Source organism: Phyllobates terribilis, unplaced genomic scaffold (assembly GCF_046119375.1).
Source record: "Phyllobates terribilis strain yellow unplaced genomic scaffold, ASM4611937v1 Scaffold_11__3_contigs__length_659146591, whole genome shotgun sequence".
Lineage (NCBI taxonomy): Eukaryota > Metazoa > Chordata > Amphibia > Anura > Dendrobatidae > Phyllobates > Phyllobates terribilis.
In genome coordinates this window covers 585,245,742-585,265,229 of record NW_027362771.1, presented here as the reverse complement: position 1 = coordinate 585,265,229, position 19,488 = coordinate 585,245,742, and the positions used below count along the sequence as shown (strand labels likewise).

Below are 19,488 nucleotides of genomic sequence, written 5' to 3'. Positions count from 1 at the left end.
TTGCAGCGTTTAGCAGGTTAAAGTGCTGGGAGCGGTGCGGGCACCACTCCTGGTACTGAGTGCCGGGTGTCAGCTGTCAGAATCAGCTGACACCTGGCGGTGATCGCGCATGCACAGCCTCTGTGCGCACAAAATCACCGAGACGTATCCATAAGTCCCTGGTCAATAAGTACAAGGCCACAGGGACATATGGATAGGTCACACGTCAGAAAGGGGTTAAGGTCATTTAACAGCATCTCAATCGGATTAAGGTCAGGATCAGGACTTTGACTAGGCCACTTCAAAGTTTTAATTTTGTTTTTCTTAAGCCATTCAGAGGTGGACTTGCTGGTGTGTTTTGGATCATGGTCCTGCTGCATAACCCAAGTGCGCTTCACAGACAGATGGCCTGACATTCTCTTTCAGGATTTTTTGGTAGACAGCAGAATTCATGGTTCCATTTACCACAGCAAGTCTTCCAGGTCCTGAAGCAGCAAATTGCCCCAGACCATCACACTACCACCACCATGTTTTACGGTTGACATGATGTTCCTTTTCTGAAATGCTGTGTTACTTCTACACCAGATGTAATGGGACATACACCCTCCAAAAAATTAAGCTTTTGTCTCGTCGGTCCACAGCATATTCTCCCAAAAGTCTTGACGATCATCAAGAGGTTTTCTTGCAAAACAGATGAGCCTTTATGTTCTTTTTGCTCAGCAGTGGTTTTCATCTTGGATCTCTGCCATACATGCCATTTTTGCCCAGTCGCTTTCTTATGGTGGAGTCATGAACACTGACCTTAAAGGGAACCGGTCACGTCCTAGCTACCCTCTACACTGCCCCCATCGCGTTGTTAGTGATGCAATGTGTATAACTAACAAGCTTTTTTCATTAAAATTGGTGAAGCTATAATGATTTTATAATCTTTCATATACTTAGATCCTACCTGCTCGTTCAGTCATAGGGGTGAGAGTCTCATATTCAGTCAGGGGCGGGCGCAGCATTCACTGCTGGTGCCGCCCATGTATTTGAACATTGCTCCCGGCAAGCGCTGATATTGTGTGCCGCATGTACATTTGTACATGTCCAGCCGCCTGCGCAGTGAGGCTGTGTGATTACCAGCTTCACTGCGCATGCGCTATGTTTACCGCGCAGTGAAGCTGTGTAGTTTGCAGCTTCACTGCACATGCGCTATGACGCTCTATTCCCAGCGCGTGCGCAGTGAGGCTGTATGATTACGAGCTTGCGTGCGCAGTGAGGCTCTGTAGTTCGCAGCTTCACTGTGGGGGTAACAGAGCGTCATAGCGCATGTGCATTGAAGCTGCGAACTACACAGCTTCACTGCACACACGCGAGGAACATAGCGCATGCGCAGTGAAGCTGGTAATCACACAGCCTCACTGCGCAGGCGGCCGGACATGTACAAATGCGCATGCGCCCCACAATATCAGCACTTGCCGGGAGAAATATTCAAATACATGGGCGGCACCAGCAGTGAGTGAATGCTGCGCCCACCCATGACTGAATATGAGACTCATACCCCTATGAGTGAACGAGCAGGTAGGATCTAAGTATATTAAAGGTTATAAAATTATTATAGCGGCACCAATTTTAATGAAAAAAGCTTGTTAGTGATGTATATTGCATCACTAACAATGCTATGGGGGCAGTGTAGAGGGTAGCTAGGACGTGACCGGTTCTCTTTAACAGAGGCAAATGAGGCCTGCAGTTCTCTGGATGTTGTTGTGGGGTCTTTTGTGACCTCTTGGATGAGTCGTCGCAGCGAGCTTGGGGTATTTTTGCTCGGCCGGCCAGTCCTAGGAAGGTTCACCAGTGTTCCATATTTTCGCCATTTTGTTCATTTAAAAACTGAATTTTGTATTTACTTGTGTTATCTTTGTCTTAATATTTACATTTGTTTTGTGATCTGAAACATTTAAGTGTGACAAACATGCAAAAGAATAAGAAATCAGGAAGGGGGCAAACAATTTTTCACAACACTGTATATGTCCCCAGTCCCTCCTGTGATGCATATATGCCCCCAGCATGGGCTATCGAGCCACAGGTCATGGACCCCTGGTTCTAGAGCATGCTATGATTTAGTAAAATAGGTGACACAAACATACAGTATATATAGTGTACACTGCTTGCATGCAGGGTTGGACGCACGTTCAACTAGGAACTCTCTGTCCCCTTGGCCTTATTACTGTAGGTAATCATATACATCTTATTACATGAATTTGCATTTACTATTATAGCTTGATCATGTCTTATATATCATTCAATAGGTCATGTGGGATGTGCAATTATTCCTTGAGCAATCTTGTTTACATTTAGATATACTGAGCTTTTCGCCTAGCTCTTGTATTGACTCGCACCCAATTTTTGCATGTATGAATCTATGATGCCCTCCCTTCTCATTTTATCTGATCTTTTGAATAAAGTTTGTATTTTTACTATCACTCAGGACATTTGATAGTTTTCTTTTTTGTATGCTCTCACTGCTTGCATGTGGCCTAATTGCTACAAAGTTACCTTATAGACTTGGGAAAACATGTCCAACAATTGAAACAAAAATATATTTGACTTTGTAAAATCGGTGGCATATTGGACGTGTGTCAGTGTAAATTTTTTGCAGATGTATTGAAGTATCTGTTTTCATTTCCATATGATAGTGTGTTTCACGATACAAGAGTCAGACTTTACATAGCTGCTCACCCTCCCCCACATCTACAGCAGAAACTTGTCCGTCATCTGTGCTGGGAGATCCCTTCCTACTGAAATAGTGTGTGGGTGTACGGAAGGAAAAGAAGCAGAGGCGGAAAGATTTGGTTCCGGCTGCAGCCGCCCACGCTCCTGTCCCTATCTAAACCTTTAATTTTTTTTTCCTTTAAACTGAGTAAATAATTCACATTTTTCTTTATTAACCACCATTCTAGGAATCCCGCTTATATTCTCAGTTGTTTAGTAGACTAACGACCTAGAGCAGATGGGCATGAATATGTTTGTCTGTGTGTATATGCAGTGGCGTACCACTAATAGCAGCAGCCCACGTGGCCACTATGTGAGATGTGAGTCTGGGGGACCCGATGCCAGCGCCGGCACCGCACCCCTCCACCCACCCGACTTTCGACTGTATCCACATCCTGGATGCAGTTGAAAGCAATGATAAAAGGGGGAGCTGTCAGCTGTCGCTCCCTCCTCCATCATTCTCCCTGTGCTTCTGACGTCTCAGCGCAGCGGGCGAGATGATGTCATTACATTGTGACTGCTGTGCTGAGCAGTGCAGACCACAGACCATGTTAATCAATGAGTACTTGTGGGGCCATCATACTAAGTGGAGGGATACCTGGGGGCCCATCATACTATTTGGAGGGCTATTTGTGGGACCATCATACTATTTTGAGGAGTATGGGGGCTATCATATAATGTTGGGGTCACTGTGGGCATATAATACTTTGTGGGGCGTAACATCGGGTCATCATACTGTGCGTGTGGATGGTATTATGGATGAATTCACTGTGGGAGTATCTTACCGTATTTGGAGGGGGGAGCACATATGTTGGCATCATACTTTATGGGAGCAATGAAACGTGTATGTTAGAGCAGAGGTCCCCAACCGCCGGTCCGCGGACCAGGACCGGGCCGTTGGGGTTTTTCAGCCGGTCCGCGGGGAGAGGGGGCCCCTCCAGCCTCCAGCAGGGCCGCCATCAGGGCATGACTGCCCTGACTCCAGTATGGGGCCCGGCCGGTAGGAGCCCCCTCGGAGCCCCCCTCTTGTGCGTCTCTCTCCTCATGGGGCCCCCGGCCGCATGCTAAGCGCCGGGTCCGGGACATCTTAGCGCTGCGCTGCTGCGGCAGCACCTTCATGATTCCCCTGACTTCCGGTCATGTGACGGCGCCGTCACATGGCCGGAAGTCAGGAGAACCTGGTGTCAGCGATTTGGACGAGCGCCAGGATTCTGCAGGGATCGCATGGGGGTAAGTATAACAAGTTTTATTTTTTTTTTAAATACAATTAACTAGGAGTGGGGGGAATGGGAGATGCACAGGGGGGAGGGGGGAGATGAGAGATGCACATGGGGGAGGGGAGAGATGAGAGATCCACATGGGGGGGAGGGGAGAGATGAGAGATGCACATGGGGGAGGGGAGAGATGAGAGATCCACATGGGGGGAGGGGAGAGATGAGAGATCCACATGGGGGGGAGGGGAGAGATGAGAGATGCACATGGGGGAGGGGAGAGATGAGAGATCCACATGGGGGGGAGGGGAGAGATGAGAGATGCACATGGGAGGGAGGGGAGAGATGAGAGATGCACATGGGAGGGAGGGGAGAGATGAGAGATGCACGGGGGGGTGAGAGATGCACGGGGGGGTGAGAGATGCACGGGGGGATGAGAGATGCACGGGGGGTGGATGAGAGATGCACGGGGGGGTGAGAGATGCACGGGGGGGTGAGAGATGCACGGGGGGGTGAGAGATGCACGGGGGGGATGAGAGATGCACGGGGGGGATGAGAGATGCACGGAGGGGATGAGAGATGCACGGAGGGGATGAGAGATGCACGGGGGGTGGATGAGAGATGCACGGAGGGGGATGAGAGATGCACGGAGGGGGATGAGAGATGCACGGGGGTGAGCTGCACATGGGATGAGAGCTGCACATGGGGGGGTGAGAGATGCACATGGGGGGGTTATGTTTACATAACTTTGTTGCCTTATGAAGGGCGGGGGGGCCCCCAAAAATTTCTTGCACAGGGGCCCACTACAGTCTGTGTCCGCCCCTGGGATGAAGTAAATGCAGCTGAACAGCAGCTGTCAGGACAGCTGCCCTGTCCTGCTGCAGGGCGTGATGGGGCCTCAGTGATGCGGCTCCTGGCACAGCACATTATGTGGGGCTCCTGGCATAGCTCCTGGCGGGGACCTGGTCTACACTATATGATAAGTATGCACTAAACTCCAAATCCCTCCATTACCCCGCTCCCATATGACCAAAGCCCCGCCCACCCCACCCCCTCCTTGCTGGGCCATGGAAAAATGATCTTGCTTCAAGCCGGTCCCTGGTGCAAAAAAGGTTGGGGAGCACTGTGTTAGAGTGTAGGAACACTAAGGGATTTCAATAGGGGCAAAATTACTTTTTAAGGACTGCAAAGTTCTTGGTCATGCTCTTCTGTGACCCCATCAAATATTATTCTTTTTTTTTTTTTTTTTTGGGGTGGAAGCAATTAGGATTTTTGCTATGGGGCCCCATGATTTCTATGTACGCCCTGGTGTAGAACATGTATACACACACCTCATCATTGAAATTGAACATTAAAAAGGAGGAGCCGCAGAAGTATGAAAACCTCATTGATGGCATTCAATTCTGGGATTATTAGCGGTTGTTTGAGGACTGTTCTGCTGCACTCAATGCAGCACTTGGACAAATCATCAAGATCCATTTCTGGCTAAGACGTGCACTCGTGTACGTGGAGGAGATGGAAGAGATAATTGCCTGCCAAACAAAATTTTCAGCCGACATTGATCTCATGTCTATGGTCAGCTTTAGGGTATGTTCAGATGGAGGTTTTTTTTAAAGCGTTTTTTTGGTTAGAACTCCAAATTGTAGAGAAAAATAAAACTTTTCAAATTTGCTTGCAGCACTTTTTCAAACATGTTAGAAAAAGCATGGTGTCAAGTCTTTCTCGTGTTTTCCATGCATAAATGGCAGAAAACCGCTTTTATCATGTTTTTTTTTATACTTTTTTTTTGCAGAGGATTTGCAACAGAAACACACACCCAAAAAAAATACTCAATGTTATAAGTTAAACGGTCCAAAAACCATGCTGAAAAGAATTGTCGATCACATTAAAAGTGTAAAAAAAGACGTGTGCCATCAGAAAAATTCACATATAAAAACTCTGTGTGAACGAACATACCCTCAATTATAAATTATCCTGGCCGTCTGCAGCGGACACTTGTGTGAGTTTACACCGTATCTCTAGTTATAGAAAAAACCTGCTTATTTCTAGACCTAAATCTATGTTTTTAAGGCAATCAGTTTCTCATGGCTGCTATACTACAATTTGCATTGATGAAATCTTCAATCATAGGATTATCCTGCATCCAGCATGACACTTCTATCTGAAATTGCTTACAGCTAACATAACAAGCTCTCATTTCTGGTGGTTTAGGAGATGGCTCCAGTGACCGGATCATAATAAACAAGTGCTAAGCCCTCTGTTTCCTGACTAGCAATAACCTAACACACGTGGACTGAAACAATCAATAGCTTATTACTTTACGTTGCTGAAGTTGGTTTCTTATTCGTCCAGTTTCTTATTCGGGGCTGTTTCTCGTCCAGTTTCTTTTTTTCTGTTTTTTTACAGGTTTAATGACAAAAATAAAAATTACAATAATAAAATACAATGCAGCGAGGTGCCCTGGTGTGAATACACTTAAAAGCATCTACAAAAGTTATAAAACTGGCACAAAAATGAGCATCAAAGTGGGCACTGAAGGGCGTTATTGAAAGGGTTAAATGATTTGGGCCACTGATCTCACACCATCATTACATACTTCGTGATGGCCCACATCAAATTCAGGTCACTGTAGCCTGGCCCAAATGGGGTCTAGGCATCAGAACGGGCATCAAAGCGGGCAAATAGCCACTTTTCACCTATTTGAATAAGTAACTGGTGTTTTCAGGGGTTAAAGGACGTTAAATTAACCCCTGAAAAACATCAGTTACTTATTCAAATCTGTGAAAAGTGCTTATTTGCCCACTTTGATTCCTAAAACCCATTTGGGCCAGGCTGGAGTGAATTTGATACGGGTCATCACTATATATGTAATGCTGGTGTGAGATCAGTGGCCCAAAGTCATTTAACCCCTGAAAAACACCAGTTACTTATGCAAATGTCTAAAAAGTGGCTATTTGCCTGCTTTGATGCCCGTTCTGAAGCCCAGAACCCATTTGGGCCAGGCTGGAGTGACATGAATGTGATGCGGGGCACCCTGATCTATGTGTCCGCAATGTGAGATCAGTGGCCCAAAGTAATTTAACCTTTTCATTAACGCCCTTCAGTGCCCACTTTGATGCTCATTTTTGTGCCAGTTTTATGACTTTTGTAGCCGCTTTTAAGTATATTCACATCAGGGCACCTCGCTGCATTGTATTTTATAATTGTAGTTTTTCATTTTTGTCATTAAACCTGTAAAAAAAAACAGAAAAAAAGAAATTGCCGAATAAGAAACCAACTTCAGCATTGTTATTTCTTTCCCTTTAATATAAAACCCACACAAGCTGGATTGAAGTTGAAAGCATGCAGTAACTGTGGTGTGCCATCCAAACCTTTGCCAACTTTACACAATATATCTATCTATCTGCGAGCACTGAAAATTACTCCTAATATCTGTATGACTTGATATGTCAAAAAAAAATAGAATTAGACTTACCAGTAATTCGGTTTCTAATAACTTCCACAACAGCACCAAGGGAGGATGTCACCCCACCCTAATAGGGACAGGAAACACAAAGAGGTCAAATAGCCCCTCCCTCATCCTCCCTCCAGTGTTTTATAAAGGACCACACAAGTATGGATGCTTCAAATTATATTTATTCTTGTTCAAATTAGATGATTTTTTGGCTAACCAAGCCTGGGAGGGAATTACCAGTGCTGTCGTGGTGGTTATTAGAAACCGAATTACCGGTAAGTCTAATTAAATTTTCTGCATTAACCCCCCACGACAGCACCAAAGGAGGAGTACCAAAGACTCATGTTTAGGGAGGGACAATGGCCTGAAGCACTTTCCGCCCAAAGAGCAAGTCTTTAATGGACATTAAATTAAGTTTGTAATGCTTGGTGAAGGTATGGACCGAGGACCATGTAGCTGCTCTACATATCTGCTCGAGGGAAGCGCTAGCCTTTTCTGCCCAGGAGACGGACATGGCTCTAGTAGAGTGTGCTTTCAGTTTTTCTGGTGGTGAGAGATTTTGGATCTGATATGATTCCACAATTGATTTCTTGATCCAAGTAGCGATGGTAACCTTTGAGACTTTCTTTCCTCTGTTCTGACCAGATGGCTGAATAAAGAGGTTCTGATCCTTCCTTCAGGCCTCTGTCTTTGGAGGTAGTGAAGAACAACCGGCCTCAAATCCAAAGTATGGAATTCTTCTTCCCTTTTATTTTTTGGGTCCTGACAGAAGGAAGGCAGAATTATCTCCTGTGATCTATGAAAGTCTGAGACCACCTTTGGCAAGAAAGATGGGTCCAATTGTAGAATAATCCTATCATCCAGGATTCTCAAATATAGGTCATTCACCGAGAAGGCCTGGATTTCTCCCACTCTCCTGGCCGTGGTAATCGCTACTAAAAAAGTTGTTTTCCAGTCTAATTTATCCAGCTCTATTGAGGCCACAGGTTCAAACGGCGGTAGTGTCAGACCTTTAAGGACGATATTAAGATCCCAGGGGGGAACGTGGTTGATTATTCTGGGATGCAGACGAGTAGCGGCTGTCATGAACTTTTTTACCCATCGGTGTTCGGCTAGGCTCTGGTCAAAATAGGTACTCAGCGCCGCGATCTGTACCTTGAGGGTGCTGGGTCTAAGGCCCTTCTCCAGCCCCTCTTGTAGAAAATCCAAGATCTGGGTCATGTCAGGATGCCAAAGATCTGGTATATTCGGTTTATACCATGTTAGGAAGGTCTTCAATATCTTGCTGTATATAGAGTTTGTGATTTGTTCCTACTTCTTTGTAGGGTATGAATTACTCGGTCTGAGAGTCCCTTGGCTTTCAGGATTGTGAACTCAGAAGCCAGGCCGCTAGATGGAGATTCTCTGGATGGAGTATTGGACCCTGATGGAGAAGGTTTTTGACTGCTGGCAGAATGATGGGTCCTCCCAATAGGGACAGGAAAAACACTGGAGGGAGGATGAGGGAGGGGCTATTTGACCTCTTTGTATTTCCTGTCCCTATTAGGGTGGGGTGACATCCTCCTTTGGTGCTGTCGTGGGGGGTTATTGGAGAAAAACGACATGATAAATTATGCATAGAAACATAGCAAGAGGTTTAATATGAATAAAAAAAAAACAGTCAGGCATGAGCACCATTATAAAAAGTACTATTCCTTACATTATCTGCAAGTACTTCTTACCGATCTTCCAGAAGTAAGCGTTTTCTCCAGAATGTAATATTCTATGGTTCTTATTTTTAACTGGAACCATTTTAAAGGGGTTTCCGAGTTGAACTAATGAAAACAGAAAGGAAACCCATAAGTGCTATTGACACACATTACTTATCAGTATTTTCAGGCTAGCAATGTTTCTCAGTAGGATTCAGCCTATTTTGGGATGGACCAAGTGTTATTTTTCATCATCACATTAAATTGTTGTAACCTTACGAGACAACTGTTCAGTCAAATCGCAGGGTATTTTCAGCTGCACCATTTATTAACTAGTTTTAATAAAAAAATTGGGGCGTTATTAATATGAGCATACAGGTTATAGACAGCTGAAAAAAGTCCCACCTGTATGTCAGATGTGTTTCTGCTGAGAAATGATCTTTTAACACTTTATATAAATGACCTCTTCCAGGCACTGGGGAGGATGGGTCCTGGAAGATCATGCTGCCTCCAGAGCTTGTTTTAAATATCAGGTGGAGTTACCAGTGTGATGTGTGATGGCCGCTCTCTGCTCTCCTGATCTCACTGCAGAACGCTGTGATTATACCTGACACATCTGCAGGTTCCTCTCAGCTTCCAGCTCACAGGCAGACAGGGCTGCAATATTGTAACAATACAGCAGAGCTGAGAGAAAAGCAAAAAATGTGTTTGCAAGAAGACAAATTTCATTTCTCCTGTTCCGTGTTAGGCCGTGTGCCCACTATGCGTTTTTTAAGCGTTTCCGCAGCGGCAAATGTTCCCCAATGATAATTCGCATCTGCTGTGCGCATGCTGCGGAAATTTCCGCTGCCGATTATCATTGCGGAAAAATCCGCAGCACTACCAATTATTTTGCGTAATCGCCGCCATTGACTTGCATTGAATCGCTTAACATCCGCATGACTACATGTGCACATGCGGCTATTAACCCCTTTACAGCCTGGGACGTATTAGTACGCACCAGGCTGTAACCCCGGTTCAGTGAGGACTCCGGCGGTGAGCCCACACTGAACCGGGCACATGTCAGCTGATTCTTACAGCTGATATGTGCCCACAACAGCCGCGGGTGGAATCGCGATCCATCCGCGGCTGTTAACATGTTAAATGCCGCTGTCAATCTCTGACAGCGGCATTTAACATCACCGCACCGGAAGCGCGCCATTTACCCCGCCCATTGGTGACCCCGTCACGTGATCGTGGGTCACCGATGTGTGGGCATGACAACCATTGGTCTGCAGCAGACTCCAGTCGTTGTCATGTGCTGATCGCTATGAGCGCCACCTAGTGGTCGGCGCTCATAGCACAGGAGCATTTCTGCTACATAGAGGTGATCTGCTCATCACCTCTATGTAGCAGAGGCGATAAGACAAGTGCTGCAAAAAGTGCAAAAAAAATGTTTTTAAAAATATTAAAAAATCCAAAAAATATATAAAAGTTTAAATCACCCCCCTTTCGCCCCATTAAAAAAAACCCCCAAAAACCACACATACACATTTGGTATCGACGCATTCAGAATCGCCCGATCTATCAATATAAAAAAAATAATAATCCGATCGGTAAACGGCGTAACGAGAAAAAAATTCTAAACGTCAGAATTACGTTTTTTGGTCGCCGCAACATTGCAATAAAATGCAATAACGGGCGGTCAAAACATTGGATCTACCCCAAAATGGTATCAATAAAAACTTCAGCTCGGCGTGCAAAAAATAAGCCCTCACCTGGCCCCAGATCCCAAAAAATGGAGACGCTACGGGTCTTGAAAAATGGCGCCATTTTTTTTTTTTTTTTTTAGCAAACTTTGGAATTTTTTTTCACCACTTAAATAAAAAAGAACCTATACATGTTTGGTGTCTACGAACTCGTAATGACCTGGAGAATAAGAATGGCAGATCAGTTTTAGCATTCAGTGAACGTGGTAAAAAAACAACAACAACAAAAAACCCACATCTGTGGTATTGCACTTTTTTTGCAATTTCTCCGCACTTGGAATTTTTTTCCCGTACACGATATGGTAAAACCAGTAGTGTCGCTCAAAAGTACAACTCGTCTCGCAAAAAATAAGCCCTCACATGGCCATATTGACCAAAAAATAAAAACGCTATGGCTCTGGGAATAAGGGGAGCAAAAAATGAAAATGCAAAAACGGAAAATGCCAGGGTTGCAAAGGGGTTAAGCGATTCAATGTGCGGATGGTTCTCGGGTCCGGAGAAAAGGAGACTCTCATCCAGACCCGGGTACCATAGTACCTGTAAAAAAAAAAAAAAGAATAAAAATATACATTATACTCACCTTCTGATGGCCCCCGGTCTCCATAGCGATGCGTCCTGGCTCCCCGGCAGCTCGTGATGGTCTAAAAGGACCTGCCATGATTTAATTTAGTCATGTGACAGGTCACGCGACCGCTGACGTCGGCGGTCGCGTGACCTGTCACATGACTAAATGACGTCATGAAAGGTCCTTTTTACACAACCGCAAGACACCGGGAAGACCGGACGCATCGGATAAGGAGACCGGGGGCCATTGGAAGGGGACTATAATGTTTTTTTTTTTTACCATTTTTATTCTTTTTTTTAACTAACTTGGTCACACTATATAAAATCCATGCTGGTTGCATGGATTTATATAGTGTGACCAAGTTGTCAAGCACTTTCCAAGTGATGCTAAAATCGCTTGCAAAGCGCTTGACAACCTGCATGCGAAATCGCATGATCAAAACACTTCACTTACGCTTGTGCCTGGCAGGAAAAACGCATGTAAAATCCGCATGTACAATCCGCATGTACAATCCGCATGTGTTTTTTCCGCCAGGGAGATGCAGAAAAGCTCAGGAAAAATCCGGAGCATTTCTGCATTGTGGGCACTTAGCCTTAGTTACTTGTCTCACTGGTAACTCCCCTTCATGTATGAGGATGCACAGTTATCTTCCAGGCAATATTTCTGATCTTGTCTGGAAGATAACAGACACGATCCGAAATATTGCCTGGAAGAGGTCATTTACATTGAAGTGACAAAAGATTATTTCTCAACAAGGCATCTGATATGAGACATACAGGGATGACTTTTTTTCACCAGTCTATAGCCTGTATGCCCATGTTAATAGGATAGGTCAAATGTGCTGATAGATTCCTTTTAAAGAGAACCTGTCACATCATTTTTAGCATCTAAACTGTCCCCAGTGTATGGTTAGTGACGCAATGTGTATCACCAACATGTGTTTTTTTTTTCATTTAAAACGGTGCTGTAATGATGTGCAAAAAGCACTTTATATAGTCTGCATCATTTCATTCAGTCACGGTTGTCGCCGCCCACGCAATTTGAATGATGTTCCCGGGGTTGCACCAACGTCACGCCTTGAAATGCTGCGCTTACGCAGTGAGTATCAAAGAGCCGCGCTTGCGTAGCGTCGAGCAGGCGCACTGAAGCTTTATGTAGGACCCAGCTTCACTATGTCCATTAGTCACAGTGCATGCGCGGCTCCCTGATCGACACTGTGCACGCACGGCTGCCCGATACACACTACACAAGCGAAGGATTTCAAAGAGTGATGTCGGCGCAAACCCGGGAATATCATTCAAATTGCGTGGGCGGCGGCGGCAACAACAGTGACTGAATGAAATGTAGCACACCTCTATGACTAAATGAGCAGGTATGATATAAGTATATAAAGTGCTTTTTGCACATCATTACAGCGCCATTTTTAATGAAAAAATGTTAGTGATGCACATTCCTTCACTAACAATGCACTGGAGACAGTTTAGATGCTAAAAATGACGTGACCGGTTCCTTTTAAGGCACGGATTATGAAACTAAAACACACAGAGCCAAAATGAAGAACTTGGACAAAGTTGCAGGCCAACCAGCATACAGTACACTGTGTTCCAAATTATTATGCAAATAATATTTTCTCAGATTTTCCCAAATTACCTATATGAATTGCAGTCATTGTAATTTTCCAGTCAAATAACTATTAGAGTACAATTGAAAGGTTTTTGTACAAACTGCCTATGATAACAGTATATTTTTTAAAAAAATAAAACACTCAAACTGCACTCAAAATGCATGTTCCAAATTATTATGCACAGCAGAGTTTTCAACCTTTTCATTTTAATAAAGAACAAAAAAATGGTCATTTTTGAAATTATAAGCATTAGCAGGTTATTACAAACTGAAATCAAACAGTTTTCAACTCAAAACTTTATTCTAGGTGATGTTACATTTGCACATAGGACCCCTTGTTCGAAAGGAGCTTCTGAACTCTCGTCCATTGAATTTGTCAGGTTTTGGATGGTTTCTGCTTCAATAGTTTTGCATGAGGACAGAATACCCTCCCAGAGCTGTTGCTTAGATGTGAACTGCCTCCCGCTATCATAGACACTCCTTTTGATGATGCTCCATCAAATAAAAAAAAAGTAATTGCCTCACATTCAGAAAGCTTTTTATTTCTTTTTTCACCAAGTCATGCAGTATAATGAAATCCAATTGCAAATATATATATTTTTTTTAGCCCCAATTACATCTACTTAAAGCAACCCCTTCAGCGTTTTTTTATTTCAGCGCTGGAGTGGTGCTACTAATCTAAGTTCCCTGCCCCTAGTAATATACTAAGGAAACAGACGTCTTCAGCATTTCCTGGCGTCTCTTCGGTCCGACTGTGCCATCTTGTGACCGCATCTTCTGATTGACAAAAAGTAACACAGTCACAGGCTCTCATTGAAAGTCTATGAGAGCCTCGTTGTGGACTTTTGTTCTAGCTCTCGTAGACTTACATTGCTGGGTGATCTGGCAGGTCACAAACTGCTGGAGACCGTCAGGAGCGGCGCCGGGAACAGATGAAGACAGCGGCTGATACGTGTAAGACCGGGTACAGGGAACTTGGTTTAGTAGCACCACTCCAGCGTTGCAATACATAAAAACACTAGAGGAGTGCTTTAATAAAATTGTCCCCAAAGGTGGACAACCCCTGTAACTCTTAGATGGGACATTGATCCCAAGAATGAGTGATTGCCATAGGTGGAGTCTGGAAGGAATTTTTCCTCTAATACGGGGCAATTAGAATCTACCTTTTTATAGTTTGCTTTTCCCCTTCCTCTAAATCAACATTGGGTTACAGTATGGACTCGTGTTTGCTTTCAGCCTTAAAACTATGAAACTTACATTTGTCCCAGTGATAGCCTGTTTGAAAGTAGGGCTCCTACTAACAATCACGGTAGGCTCATACGATGGTATAAAAAATTGGTCAGTTTCATCCAGAAAAATGGTACAATATTTTGCTCACTTGTCATCCATGAAAAATCAATTTTTTTTATTTTACAGCAGCAGCTTTTAATCCTTTACAGTTTTCTGTTACAGAATTGCAATGTATCAGTAAAAATCGGATGCTATACTGTGTCACCGTACAGCATCTGATTTATTTTTTTTCACACGCAGATTCGATCAGTGAAAAAAATTGCTCATCTGCACTGCCCCATTGAGTAACACAGGGCGTACCTGTTAACACTTGGACCAATCTCCTTACACAAGTGCTGTTTTTTTTCACGGACAGCACTTAGACCGAAAATACAGTTGTGTAAATGAGCCCTCTGGATCGGTGATCTCTACAGCTGGTCATTGAAACCCTCAGGTTATGTTCCCACGATGAGCTTTTAGGAGGATGTTGTAGATTTTCTGCATCTATTAATTAAATTAGGTTACTTGTGATTTTTCATTACGTTTTTATCACATTTTTAACTATGCGGTTTTGTTTCTTGTTGGTATGTTTTGAGATAAAGCTGCTTTGTTTCTTGTACTTCCTGGTATTTGGCTTTGACAAGCGGAAACGCACTAAAAACGTGTTTTTTACCTGCAAATTTCCCTATCTAATGCAAATCCATGGGAAAATCCATGCATAAACTGAGCGTACCCACAAGAGAAATTCACATGTTGAGAATTTGAAACACGCACTGCAGGTCAGTTTACACTGAATAAATAAGAAGCACAGTGGGCGCGAGATTTCTATAAATCCCATCCACTTTGCTGGAGCTGTAAGACGCTGCGTTTTTGATGCAGGAAAAAAAATACGGAGCATCAAAAATTCATGGTGGGACACGCAGCTTAACAACCCCAAAGTCAAGAGGAACCACGGCCTCGAATGTGCTTGACTAAGGGTGGAGGCTTTCTCCCAGCACATAGGCACCCACCTTGCGATTGGTGGCTTACTGTGGCAAGTCGGGTCCGAATAAAGTATTATAATGGCAATCGCACAATCCTTGCCTCAGATCTCCCATGGGATGAAAACAAAACTTTCTTTAATTTAAAAGTATTTTATTTTCATTCAATAGTTAACAATAAAAGAATACATACGCCGTGCATAGTTGTTGCTGCTGCATTGTAAGGATACAAGAATAAAATTTAATTTATTGCCGTTTGCGGTTCTATAGATGTGTTGGATTTTCTGTTTCTAGCTGCAGAATAAGTTAACTGAGAAACAGTCTGCTATGAAGGTCTAAAGGAAAGTTTGTAACTCTTAGCTGTCTTCTTCTGAGATCCTTTTAACTGATTTATAGCCACAGACCACATCAAAGATAAATTTAAAGGAAAACAAAGAGCCTGCAAAAGCAAAATGGGGAAAAATGTAAATGAAACCCCTCTATAATTTGGAAAGATTGAATGAAGCCTGTAAACTCCAGATTGATTTCAAGTAATTATAAAGTAATTTTTCCCCATAATCTCTGCTGTATCAAGAATATATGTGTGAGATCAGCAACACCTACATGTCACCAGCCTGTGTGATGTGCCACAACTCTTCAGAAGTTGGCCAGGGAAACTAAATGCAATTGCGTCTTGGAAAGTACCATATGAAATATTCCACTGCCACAGTGTGGAGCCATGAAGATATAACATTTTTGAGTAAAAGCCAGAACCAATCCTGTTTACAGAGCTGAGGAGTGGTTATAATGTATGACTGTTGCTGATGTACAGCTCTGTACACTGTTAACCCCTTAGTGACCAATCTTTTTACTCTTTTAGTCTTTTTACTGACCTGCGATATAAGAGACTAGCGTTCCCCGACAGGTGACAATCCTGTAACCGTCAGCTGTACACTATAGCTGACAACTTGCAGCCACGATCAGTGTTGGCACCGACCATGGACGTTTAACCCCCTTAGATTCTCCTGTCAATAGTGACTACAGAAACGAAATAGTTAACAGAGTGTGGGGGCTCCCTCTTTGATCTCATCGGCACGCTGAGATCTTGATCGTGTGGTCCTGATGTTTGGCATGGCAGGTAACGGACAAATAACGGCCTTACAGTCTTCTGGCTATAGCGGCCTGTTCAGAAGTTATCAAAATTTAGGTGGCAAAAATAAACTTTTTCATTCTTGTCATGCCACTTTCCATTACCTCCTGAAAAGAACCAGAAGAGTTAATGAATAGTGTTGAGCGAGCACTAAAATGCTCGGGTGCTCGAAGCTCGGGCCGAGCTCGCCGTGATACTCGGGTGCTTGACCCGAGCAACGAGCCCAATGTTAGTCTATGGGAGACCAGAACATTTTTGTGGCGGCACCCCCGGCAGTCTGTAGAAAGCCTAAAAAGTGCGCAAAATGATAGTGACAGTGCTCAAAAGACATGGGGACAGCATGGGCATCGCCCTAGGAAGCATTTCTGACCCCCAGGTCACTGCTGTCAACAACGTGGTCAGAGGTATTAAACTGCATGGATTTATATAGTGTGACCAGAGAGAGTGGTTAAAAATAAATATATACTTACCCTCCGATGGCCCGCGCTGGCTTGCTTCGCTCGGTCCCGGCTGCAGTGGATTGAAAGACCTGCCAACGTCAGCGTCGCGTGACCCGTCACATGACTCTGACGTCAGCGCAGGTCCTTCAATCCACTGAAAAGTGCCGGCAAGCAAGTAGGAGCGCAGCGCGGGACGCCGGAAGGTAAATATACATTTATTTTTTATTTTATTCTTTTTTTACAGATTTTTTAATGTTACCTGGGTGTGGATGAGACTCTCCTCTCCTCTACACCCGGGTACCATCCGCACATTAGAACGCGCCAATAACGCAAGTACAGATGCAGTCTTGCGGAATTGGCGAGTTCTAATGCAAGTCAATGGCGGTGAAAACGCAGCATTTCCGCAAAATAATTGGTAGTGCTGCGTTTTTTTTCCGCTATGATAATCCGCAGCGGAAATTTCTGCAGCATGTGCACAGCACATGCGGATTATCATTGGGGAACATTGCTGCCCTTCTACCATGCGTTTTTAATGCGTTTCCACATCTGCAAAAACGCTGCAGAAACGCATTAAAAACGCATCGAGGGCACACAGCCTTAGGCTATGTGCCCACGTTGCGGACCTGAAGCATATTTTTTACGCTTCTCCCTGGCGGGAAAATCGCATGCGGATATTACATGCGGTTTTCCCGCCAGGTAGAAGCGTTTGTGAGGCGTCTTTGCATGCATTTCCGCATGCGGGTTATCAAGCACTTCTCCAAGCATCACTTGGAAAAGTGCTTGACAACTTGTTCAGAATGGTAAAAAATAAAAAAATAAACTTTATACTCACCTTCTGATGCATTCTCTGCCCCGTCCGGAGTCTTGAGCGGCTCACGCTGTTGTGTGCAGGACCTGCGGTGACGTCATTGAGTCATGTGGTGGGTCACATGACTCAATGACGTGGCAGGTCCTTCAGACAACAGCGCGACGGAGGGAAAACATCAGAAGATAAGTATAAACTTTATTTTATTCTTTTTTTTACAGGTTCTTTGGTACCCAGGTCTGGAGGAGAGTCTCCTCTCCTCCAGACTTGGGTACCATCCGCACATTGATTCCGCAGCGCTTCCGCAAAATTAATGAACATGCTGCGGATTTTTGACTGCAGCATATACGCTGCGGAAAAATCCGCAGCATGGGCATTGACATTGCGGAATGCCATTGGGGACCATGGGGTGCGGATATACATGCGTTTTTCAAGCGTTTACGCTGCGGAAATTCCGCAGCATATACGCTTGAAAAACGCTACGTGGGCACACAGCCTTAAAATCTCTCTAACTTGATTGTTCAATCACCAATTCTTCTTAAGAATTAACTGCTTCAACTTACTACGGAAGCTAACAATGTCAACTTCACTCTTGATAGAGAGTCCAGCACATCTCATCTCAGATCTCATCTTGTCATCTGGAACCAGTCTTTACAATAGCCCAAATTGTTTGCTTATGAACTCTAGTACTTGTAGGTCTGAACTTTGTAGTGTCAGAGGTACTGCCTGTCTGAGGAATATTTTAATTGAAACTTTGACTTAAACCTATGAGTAGTCCCTTGGGTGCTAGTCATTCCCATATGCACATTAGATGTGTCAGGCTCAAACACCTGCTTGGATGTTTTAAGTAGGTCTCTACGGAACACAGTACCTAAGGTGGGGTTGATTGATCCTTTGTTTTTAGGGTCATTGTCTGGCTCTGATGGTACCACTAATTTGACAGTCAACAATGCTTTGGTCAACACAGTGACAGCGGCCGTAGTACGAGAAAGAGCTCTTTGGCTTATGCTGCATCTTAACCACTGCATAGTATTTGACCACATCCTTGACTCGTGACATCCTGGCATGATCTTCTTCCATCCTTGCTATAATGTCATTGAGCTTGGTGTTGACTCTTCCAAAGCAGACACTGATGAGGTTGACTAGACACTCTTGGTGCTCCTTGATTAATTTAGTGAAAAATGCTGCTTGGACAAGAGTACAGTTAGTTTCTTTGATTGTCTGCAATATATCTGTGGAGCCTACATCCAACTCTATGATGTCTTCCATTGGGTCCACTACAGATGATGCAACTGATGGGTTCCCAGTGGACGAATGTTTGTAGTCCTCGGATTCATGTTGTGATTGCGTATCTAGTGGAAAACTCAAAGTTTTTAATATAGGCAGTATAGGTACCGTCCCAATTTAGGGTCACCTTGCCGCTGGTGGGACGGCTTGTATACTTTTTTTGATCAAAAATAGTTCACCAAGTACCCTATATTTATTATGCAACTTTGCTTTACATTTATATATAATGATGGTAGGGTATGAGATATATTTTTGTCTTTTGTCTTTTGCAGGTTTTGCTTCTTTTTGCTAGTGTGAACATGCTCCTAATTCTTGCATGTCTACCATCTTAGACCTCAGTTCACATTGCTTGGTTTTTTATCTTGTTTGCATTCTGTGCAATTTAAGGGTGTGGCATTCCCTTTTGTTGAGCTGACTGGTATATATGTAGCTTACCACGGGCCTGGGTGGTCTGGAGTTGGGACCCGGTCCTATTTGTCTACCCTTTTATATGCATTGCTTCAACTTTGATATACAGTAAGGTTTTTAATATAGGCAGTATAGGTACCGTCCCAAT

General features: G+C 44.0%; 1 long non-coding RNA gene across 1 annotated transcript in view; it reads right to left on the bottom strand.

The window, feature by feature from the left end:
• LOC141167029 (uncharacterized) overlaps positions 1-19,488 on the bottom strand; it is a 148,055-nt gene that overhangs the window by 116,640 nt on the left and 11,927 nt on the right. The window contains exons 2-3 of the long non-coding RNA XR_012251378.1: positions 9,120-9,212; positions 7,420-7,477 (exon numbers count right to left, since the gene is read on the bottom strand). This is a non-coding gene — a long non-coding RNA (uncharacterized lncRNA). The remainder of the gene's footprint in view (positions 1-7,419; positions 7,478-9,119; positions 9,213-19,488) is intronic.